General features: G+C 43.9%; 1 pseudogene; it reads left to right on the forward strand.

Annotated features, from left to right (window-relative positions):
- Window positions 1-1,847: 1,847 nt before the first annotated feature.
- Window positions 1,848-2,953, forward strand: LOC141498685 (exosome complex component MTR3-like; annotated as a pseudogene).
- Window positions 2,954-9,572: the final 6,619 nt, after the last annotated feature.

Consider the following 9,572-nt stretch of genomic DNA (forward strand, 5'->3'; position numbering starts at 1 on the left):
CTGTTTGCAGAACTAGTTCCAAGGTGGTGTGATACAGGGAGAGATATGGTCATTGTTGTCCTGGTCTGTGCTCTGGTCTTTAATCAGGAAGGGCCCCTTCTGCTCTGTAGCCACAAATGCTAGTATTCCTCTTGGCTGTGTAATTGTGGCTGCAACCCATGCTCTCCTGCTCCCAATGAGAAGTTTTCCCCTCTGCCCTGAAACTATGACCCAGAATTGTGTATGAGCAACAGAATCAACATTAAGTACCAGTTCCATCCATTTCCCAGCAAATGATCTCTTGTAACTTCTTTTTAAGCAATAGTTCAGTCCCCGCTCTGAGTTGAGAGCCGAGTGTTCCTGCTGCTGCTGCTGCTGTCTCATTGCTCTTGCTTGCTGTTGCAGAGGTAGACTTCTGATTTACCTTTTAAGTTTTCTTAGACTGGAAAAAAATATATCACTGAACTTTTTTTGGCTCTGCTGCTCCAAAATTTGATCTTAGGAGTTATTTTAAAGTTGTTTGTAAGGTAATGTTGAAATAATTTAGCTAGGTTGCTGTGTGTACTCTGCCATTTTGTTGCAATTAAGGTCAGGATCACTTTCTCGAAGTCTGATATGCCTTGACATTACATATCCCAATAGCCACGTTTTTCCAAGAATCCTAATATGCTTTCCCTGTTTTGCTGACAGTGTCTTTACAACCACACCAGAGATGTAATATTAATAAATATGTTAATAAATGTAACAATTAATTAACAGCCCAACAGTTGAGATGTGCCACTGGTGTAGTCTACAGCAGACAAGTGATCTTTTATTTTGCTCTGAATTATATTATCATTGAGTGAAACTTAAGCATTTCATGGTAGTGGAGTGGAGATGTGCTTCATGGGAGTCTTTGTTATACTGTTGTTCCTGAGTCATGAAAAGCAATAAGGTTATCCACCAAAAAGAAAAGAGTTTACTAAATAAAAGTCCCTGTTTTATGAAAGCATTGATTAAGTTAACACTTTTTCTTAGGTCTGGTAGGCATACTGGTGATTAGGTTAACTTCTTCAAGAAGATTTTTATGCTCTAGGGCATTTTCATTTTACCTTTCTTTAGGAAAATTCTTGATATGTCATTTTGCTAGTCATTTGTAATTCAGAAAGTTCTTAAGGAATGTGGAAGACTAGGAGCAAGATTTGAACATTATTCATTTTTGTGACAAATCCTAATAGCCATAGCTGTGATTATTGTGTGCACTGGTATGCATGACTTGGTGTGAATCACATTATTTTCCATGTTAAGACCAAGAGCTCAATATATGCAGATGACCCTAGTCCTTTCCTTCTGTAGGACTTTCTTTCATCGATTTGATTAATCCTGTGCTTTTCTAGGCCAGGGACCTGATCAGTAGCAGAACTAGATGTTTCATAGTAGTAGGCAGTCAAAATTTTAATAAAGGTAGATCATATAATAATAGCACTAAAAGTTTTGCAAATAAAATACACAAAATAGTGAATTGGATTAAATACAGATAGTTACCTTAATTTAAACAGCCCACCCAAATGGAAAACTTGTGAGAATATCAAGTAAGATTTTTTTTCTTACTTTTCCTACATCTTATTATTTGGATGAATTGGTAGTATCATTGTCCATATGAAATGAGATTTGCAAAACACCTGGCGCAGAGCAGGTGTTACCTAAATGCTTATTTTTTCCCCTTCTTATGTGTTTTGGCCTGGGAAACTGATAATAATATCCTGTGACGTGGTCGGAGTATATCGAGAATGTTTTGTGCAGTTTCTAGGCATGACATTTTTTTTTATTTGGACAAACTCTAATACACCCAGAGGAGAACTACCAAGGTCGCAATAGGATCAGAGACCATGTTGTACGACAACTTGATGAAAGAATTGAAGATGTTCAACCTGGAGCAAAAAAAGACTGAGAGGGGATATGATGAGTCCTTTAGTGTATTTCATTTGAAAAGGTAACATATATGTTAGGACTCAATTGTTCTATTAGAAATCAGGAGGGGGGGACTGGAAGTGGCGTCGCGGGGGACAGAAGCTGCGTCGCGGGGACGGGGGAGGGGCGAAAGTGGCATCACGGGGAGCGGAAGCGGCATACGGGCAGCAGCCATGACAGGCGATCACCCCGTGCATCCGCGGGCCCGAGGAGTCGCAGCCGCCCTTGCTGTACGCGCTGAAGCAGGGCCCCGAAGACACGGCCGCCGAGGAGGATGGGGAGGTGGGCGAGGGGCCCCGGGACGCCGCGCGGCTGCGGCAGGCCGGTGTACTCGCGCGCCGCCATGCTGAGCCAGACCAAGGGCTCGGCCTACCTGGAGGCGGGCGCCACCAAGGTGCTGTGCGCTGTGTACGGGCTGCGGCCCGCGGAGGGCGAGCGCGGGCGGCCGCCTGCTGTGCGACTTCTGGCGGGCGCCCTTCTCCGGGCTGGGGCGGTGGCGGCCCCCAGGCGGCGGCGGCCACGAGGAGTGGGAGCTGGCGCTGGCGCTGGCCCTGCAGGAGGCGCTGGAGCCGGCCATGCGCCTGGGCCGCTACCCGCGCGCAGCTCGAGTTGTCGGCGCTGCTGCTGGAGGACTGCGGCGCGGCCCTGGCCGCCTCCATCACGGCCGCCTCGCTGGCGCTGGCCGACGCGGGCATCGAGATTTTCGTCCTGGTGGCGGGCTGCGCGCTGAGCCACTGGCCGGGCCCCGACGGCGCCTGGCTGCTGGACCCCACGCGGCGCGAGGAGGAGCACGCTGCCGCCGGCCTCACAGTGGGGCTCATGCCCTTGCGCAACCAGGTGGCCGGGCTGCTGGGCAGCGGCGAGGCCGTCGCCCCCGAGAGCTCTGAGGCTGGGCCTGGAGGGCTGCCAGCGCCTCTACCCCGTGCTGCACCAGTGCCTGCTGCAGGCTGCCCGCCAGCGTGGCCGGGACCCCCCGGCACCACCCGCCAAGGCCGACTCTGCCACCCCCGCGAACCGGGCCTGAGCCCCCCGCGCCCCCCCCCCCCACCGGGCCTGAGCACGCAGGGACTGCCGGCCCCCTGCGGCCACGTTGTTTTAAAGGAGCTTCTGGCACTGTCCTAGCGTGGCCTCCAGTGAGCTGTGTCCGGGCCCCCGGGCTGCACCCCGGGGGGGGGTGGCATTGGGGGAGGGGAGGGCCACGGTGCGGCTCGGGGTCTCGGAGAAGGAACGTCCAGGCCCCGTTAACCAGAGAAAGAAATACAGACTTTAATGTTAAGGTCGAACACAACACTTGGGAGCGGATCCGCAGCACAGACACGGAGGTGCCAGCAAGGAGACAGCCACAGACTGGACACTGGGGCCAAGGTGGGGGTGGCGGACCTGACTGTGTCTAACACTGAGCAGAAATGCACTGTCAGAAACACAACTCGTTTCCCATGCACCACTGTGGGGATGGATTCTGTAGGGACTGGGAGAGAGAAGGGGGTCCTATGAAGGCTGGTAGTGCAAAACATGGAAACCACGTGATCCTGGCAAAAGGGGAGACCTTGGTGAGCCCCGGGAGCCGAGTCGGAGCTGGCCGTCACCCAGCCTGCTTTGGCATTCTCTGGGCATCGGAGGCGGCACGACCCACCGGGATGGGGGTGGGGGGTGGATGGCCGCCATCTCCCCGATGCCAAAGGCCAGGGAAACAGCCAGAGAGGTGACAGGCCAGATGGCACCGGTTCTACCCCGGGAACCCCACCAGAGGATGAGTGGGTGCTCAGGGGGGCAGGGTTGAGCATCTTTGTGATGAAAGGGAGTAATTTGAATTGAAGAGTTTGCCCAACAGGCTTCATCCAGAAGAAAAAAAAATCAGGAGGGATTTCAGAGAAGCCTGGAAAGACTTGCATGAACTGATGCTGAGTGAGATGAACCAAAACCAGAAGAACATTGTACACCTTAACTATAACATGAGGTGATGATCAACCTTGATGGACTAGCTCATTTTATCACTGCAATAATCAGAGACAATTTTAGGGGATCTGTGATGGAGAATACCATCTGTATCCAGAGAAAGAACTGTGGAGTTTAATTGGAGATTAAAGAGTATTATCTTCAATTTAAAAAAAAAAGTCTTATATTTTACATAATTTTGCTATCTCTTAATATTTTCTTCCTTATGTTTTTTCTCTCAACACATTGAATTTTAATTTATGCATATCTTGGAAAAAATGTAAAGACTATCAGATTGCTTTCTGTTAGGGGAAGGGAGGGGGAAAATTATAAAACTGTAAAATTCAAAACCTTGCAAATAATTATTGGTAGAAACTACTACTGTTTATAATTGGAAAACAAATAAAATATTCATATTACAAAAGGTAAGTTAACATATGGAAGGATTGACCTTAACCTGCTTAGTGAACAGTGCCCATTTGGAGTTTTCAAGCAAATATGTTTCTTATTCTGGTGCTTATTGAACTGCTTGGCTGCTGAGGTTCTGAGATTGTCTGAATTTGTGGATTTGAATAAACTTGTTGGGAAATGATAGCTGAGTATAAATGTAGGGATAGATTCTGGTTTTGAGAAAAGTATCAAGTGTTACTCAGCTTTTCAATCATATCTTTCAGCCTACTTTTATCCAGTGTCAGTGGAATGGAAGCTTCCTGAAGGCTCTTTCTCATGATTTTTGTATCCTCAGGAACCTGCACAGAGAAGATTTGTAGCAAGTTTCTGTTTTCCTGTCTTGGATAAAATATATGTATGTTATCATGTACACTAATTGATATATTTGAGATCTTAATCTAACAAAGAAAATACTTTTTAAAGCTATAGCTTTAACAAGAGACTACCTAGAGAAGGAAACAATACCAACTTCTCATTGTAATGAAAATAGTAGGTGTGCCCTGTCACTTCCATTCACTTAACCATATTGTATAGACTACCTGCCTCTAACAAGGTCTAATGTAGCACATGGAGACTCTAATGAGTTTAACACCTAACACGTTGTCCCTTAATTATTTACTCAGCTATCAGACAATTTCATTAGCCCCCTCCTGGGCAATTTGTTCTATCACATAATAGGAAGAAATTATTTCCTCCTCATTATATGATCATGTAAACAGAAAGTTTTTTTCTGAAATCCTACAAGGAGGTCAACTCTGACACATGATCTATTTACCCATACCTAATAAAAATGAGAACTTTTTCTCCCCCCCCCCATATACATGAGAGATTTAAGGCTTTCCTGAATCTTTTGATGACAGAAAATGTCTTTTTCTCGACTTTTTTTTGCGGTTTTCTTTGCCAAGATGAACAGATGTTAGACTAGGAAACCTAGACCAAAAATGATGAAGGAAAACTTGAAATCCAAGAGAAGTGATACAGAGGCAGTATGGCACAATGGAGAAGGTCCTAGATTCAAAGCTGAGGAGAGATGTCCACATCCTGTCTTGGACACTTAGGAACTGTGTGAGCATGGATAAGTCACTGAACCTTTATGAATCCTATCTGTAAGCTGGGGATATATGTAGATCTTCCTGATAGAATTCTAAAGCACAAATGAGATGGGACATCTTAAGCACTTTACAAATGTGAAAGAAAGATACATAAATACTCTTCAAGTGAGAATAAGAAAGCACTTATATTTTATCACTGAGAAGTCTTAGAAGAGGTGACAATGTCTGTAGTTAGGCATACATGTCATACTTTCAAAAATAGGAAGAAATAGCAACAGGATGATTGGATTGCATCGGCCGATCAAGCATTAAGGGAGGGATAGTCCCTTTCCACTTTGCCTTGGTCAGGGCACCTTGAGGACTGTGTTCTGTTGTGGTCATCAAAGTTTAAGTATGACATTGATAAATTGGAGGGTATCCAGGATGAGGCAATCTGTATATAGCCTTTAGTCTGGACAAGCATGGGACAAGTATGGGATGAGTTTGAAGGAAATGAGTAAGAAAGTATTGGGCATAGAAAAGAGAAGACTTTGGGAATGGGGTACAATGACTGCCTTGAAGTACTGGAAGGACTCTTGCTTTTGAAAGAAAAATCAGGAACAATTAGAAGTTTCCAAGAGGCAAACTTAAGTTGGAGATATTGGCAAGATCTTTTTAACCATTAGAGTTGCCCTAAAGCGATAAGCCTCTCCCCCTTCATAGGAGATCTTCAGACAAAGTAGCTAAACGGATCCTAGAGTAACCTGGCTCCTTTTTGGGAATAGGTTTCTTTAAGGCAATGCTCTTCTTTCATTCTTTATTTCCTTTTTGGAAGCAGTTGAGCTTAAGTGATTTTCCCAGGGTCACACAAATAATTTCTGAGTCTTAATCTGAATTTAGTTTCTCCTAATTCCAGGGTCAGTGCTCTATTCATCAAGCCACATAGGCTGCCCCTAAGGTAGCATTTTTTAAAGTATAGTCTGGGAATCCCCAGAGGTCCCTTAGACCCTTTCTGGGGATCCATGAGATCAAAACAGTTTTGATAATAATGCCAAGGCATTTTAATTTAAAATATGTTACATTCGGATAGATGTAACCCATACAGCAATTCTTTGGTGTTGTTTTCAATAATTTTTTATTTTAGTTTTTGCAAGGTTTAAGTGGCTTGCCCAAGGCCACAGAGCTAGGTAATTATTAAGTGACTGAGGCCGGATTTGAACTCAGGTACTCCTGACTCTAGGCCTGGTGCCCTATCCACTGCACCACCTAGCCTCCCCTGTTTTCAATAATTTTGAAGAGTATAGGGGGCAGCTAGGTGGCACAGTGGATAAAGCACTGGCCCTAGAGTCAGGAGTACCTGAGTTCAAATCCGGTCTCAGACGCTTAATAATTACCTAGCTGTGTGGCCTTGGGCAAGCTACTTAACCCCATTGCCTTGCAAAAACCTAAAAAGAAAAAAAAAATTATATAGGGGCCCTTCATACTCAAAACGTTAGGGTCAAACTCAAACTGACTGGTGACTGAGTTCTCTACTAATTCTCAAATTTTATGATCCTGTGAAAGTAGATATTTTGGACAATATGCCAGTGACCTTGAAATTAATTCCAGGTAGAAATCTTTCCTGATTATTAATAACATAGTTTGTGAGCACTTAGAAAAGGAGAGAGCATTTTGAGCAAAGCCTAACTTCATTAAGAATGGATCAGGTCAGACTAACCTTGTTATTTTTTTTTTCAGTTATTAGACCAGTAGATGAGGAGTGCCAAGGACAAAATGAATTTATACAGGATACTTGACAATCTTTCATGACATGAAAACCTGTGTCCTGGATAGCAACAGAGGAGGTAGGTGTAATGGCTTCAATATTATTTATTGTAGTTCCCAATTTTTTTATAACCTCTATTAGAATATAAGCCAAAGTCTTCTTATATTGTATTAATAGCAGCCATGTCTACATTGGGGGCGATAATATGCCAAATGGGGGAGAAGTTATTTTTCTATCACATTAAGAACCAATTATTAAGTTAGGATCCAGGCTTTTCTCCTTTATTTCCTCATTTAGATCATCCCTGCCCGTCAACCTCTGAAAAATATATTGCTCTAACCCTTGGGGAATGTGGTCCTACATCTTGGGCCAGATCTCACACATTTCAAGAGACCTTCTGTTTAGAGTTTAAACAGAACCCAGTCTGGATGAGTTCTTGTTCCAACGAGAACAGACCCTCCATTGGAATTGGGGGTGACCCCAACTCATGAAGGAGAAAATCAGCTAGAGAGATCTGGATCGAGATGAATTCCACTGTTCACTTGGCTGGAGGTGCCTGAATTTCATGATCAAACCATGTTCTCAGAAGAAGGACTTGAAGACTCCTAGCCCACCTCTTCATTAAATATCTATTAAGCAGAGTTGATTTTCACTCTTCTCCTATTTATAAAGGTATTTGAAGCATTTAGTGTCTCCATTCCTTGAGAAACCACTGATCATCAGTATAATAAATAGATTATAGATTACCTAGAAACAAACTCTTACTCATAGGTTTTTTATTCCTCACACTCTAATGGTTAGCAGAGTATCTGATACATGGTTGGTGCTTCATTAACGATCACTGACTGTTTTCTAGTTTACATTGTGTCTGGAGTGTTGTTCTCAGTTGTGGGAAGGGGCTACCTAGGATGGTGAAAGGACTGGAAACCATATTGTAGGGATATTGTTGATGAAACTGGGAACACTCAACCAAGAGGGGAAAAAAGACTGAGATCCTAGAGTAACCTGAAAATATTTGAAGTGCTATAATGATGACTAGGGTTTACAAGGTCTAGAGATCAGAACTGGGACTCTGTTTCATAGATGGTCAGTTTAAGAAGCAATTTCCTAAAATTCAGCTATTTAAAAAATGGCCTGGGACAACTAGGTGGTGCAGTGGATAGAGCACGGGCCCTGAAGGCAAGAGGTCCTGAGTTCAAATCCAGGCTCAGGTACTTAATACTTGCTTAGCTGTGTGACCTTGGGCAAGTCACTTAACCCTATGGCCTTGCAAAAAAAAGAACAAAAACCAAAAAAAATAAATAAATAAAACATGAGATGGATTACCTTACTAAGCAGCAAGTTCTCTGTCTCAGCAAATATTTAAGGCAAAATGACTACTTGTTGGGGACTCAACCTTTTGTATTCCTTCCTATTTTATGATTTCAGCCTGTGATATGGCAATGCCCCCTATTGTTGTTATTTTAGAATGATTTTTATTGACTAAGATTCCTTAAATAAAATGTTTTGTAATTAAAAATGTATGTTCTCTCCATCCTATATCTTTACTCCCTCAAGGGAAAAAAAAGGAAAATCTTTGTCATTAAGTCACATTCATTCCACATTTATTAAGACCTTAGTATGTAACAGAAACTGTTCTAAGCTGGGCATGCAAGGAACAACAGAACATAAGAACTGACCATCTCGTGGGAAAGCTGATGTGAAAACCTCTGCATACAAGGAAGTGACAACCAAGAGGAGTTGGGAAGCCACTAGCATTATAGGGGATCAGGAAAGGCTTCCTGCCCAAGGGGAGCCTGGAATCCATGGAAGCAGAGATGAAGAAGGAAAGCATTCCTGGGGTGAGTGAAATTGCTTGGAATCTGAAGATGGAAGGAGCCAGGAGTACAGAAAGGTAGAAGAAGACTGGAAAGGTATGTGAGTGAGCCAGCCAACCAGCCAGCAAGCAGGTGATAAAAGGCTGCAAATGGCAACTGATTTTCCATGTGACCCAGTGTGAATTTATTGAATAGTAAGATCACAGACAGCTGATGTAGGACGAACTAGAGTAGGGGGAGATTTGTGGCATGTACAGGAGGTTGTTGCAATAGTCCTGAGATCAGGTGAGTAGGACCTGCAGTGGTGTGGTTGCACTGCCATAGGAGAGAAGGGGGCATAGATGACAAATATTAGAAAGGTAAAATTGATCTGACCTGACAGCAGATGAATATGGGACAATGTGAGAGTGTGAGGAGTCAAGGATGATACCTAGGTTGCAAACCCAGGTGATTGGGAGGATGGTGATGCCCACCATAGTAACAGGAAAGTTAGGGGAGAGAATTTTGAGGAAAGATAATGAGTTCACTTTTGGACATGTTGAGTTTAAGATGTCTAACTCTTGGAGTAGAGTTCCAAATTGCTTTGCAGAGTGCCTATAGTAATTGATAGCTATATGAACAATTTACTTCTTTTCCTATATGCTC

The sequence above is a fragment of the Macrotis lagotis genome, chromosome X (genome assembly GCF_037893015.1).
Source record: "Macrotis lagotis isolate mMagLag1 chromosome X, bilby.v1.9.chrom.fasta, whole genome shotgun sequence".
Classification (NCBI taxonomy): domain Eukaryota; kingdom Metazoa; phylum Chordata; class Mammalia; order Peramelemorphia; family Peramelidae; genus Macrotis; species Macrotis lagotis.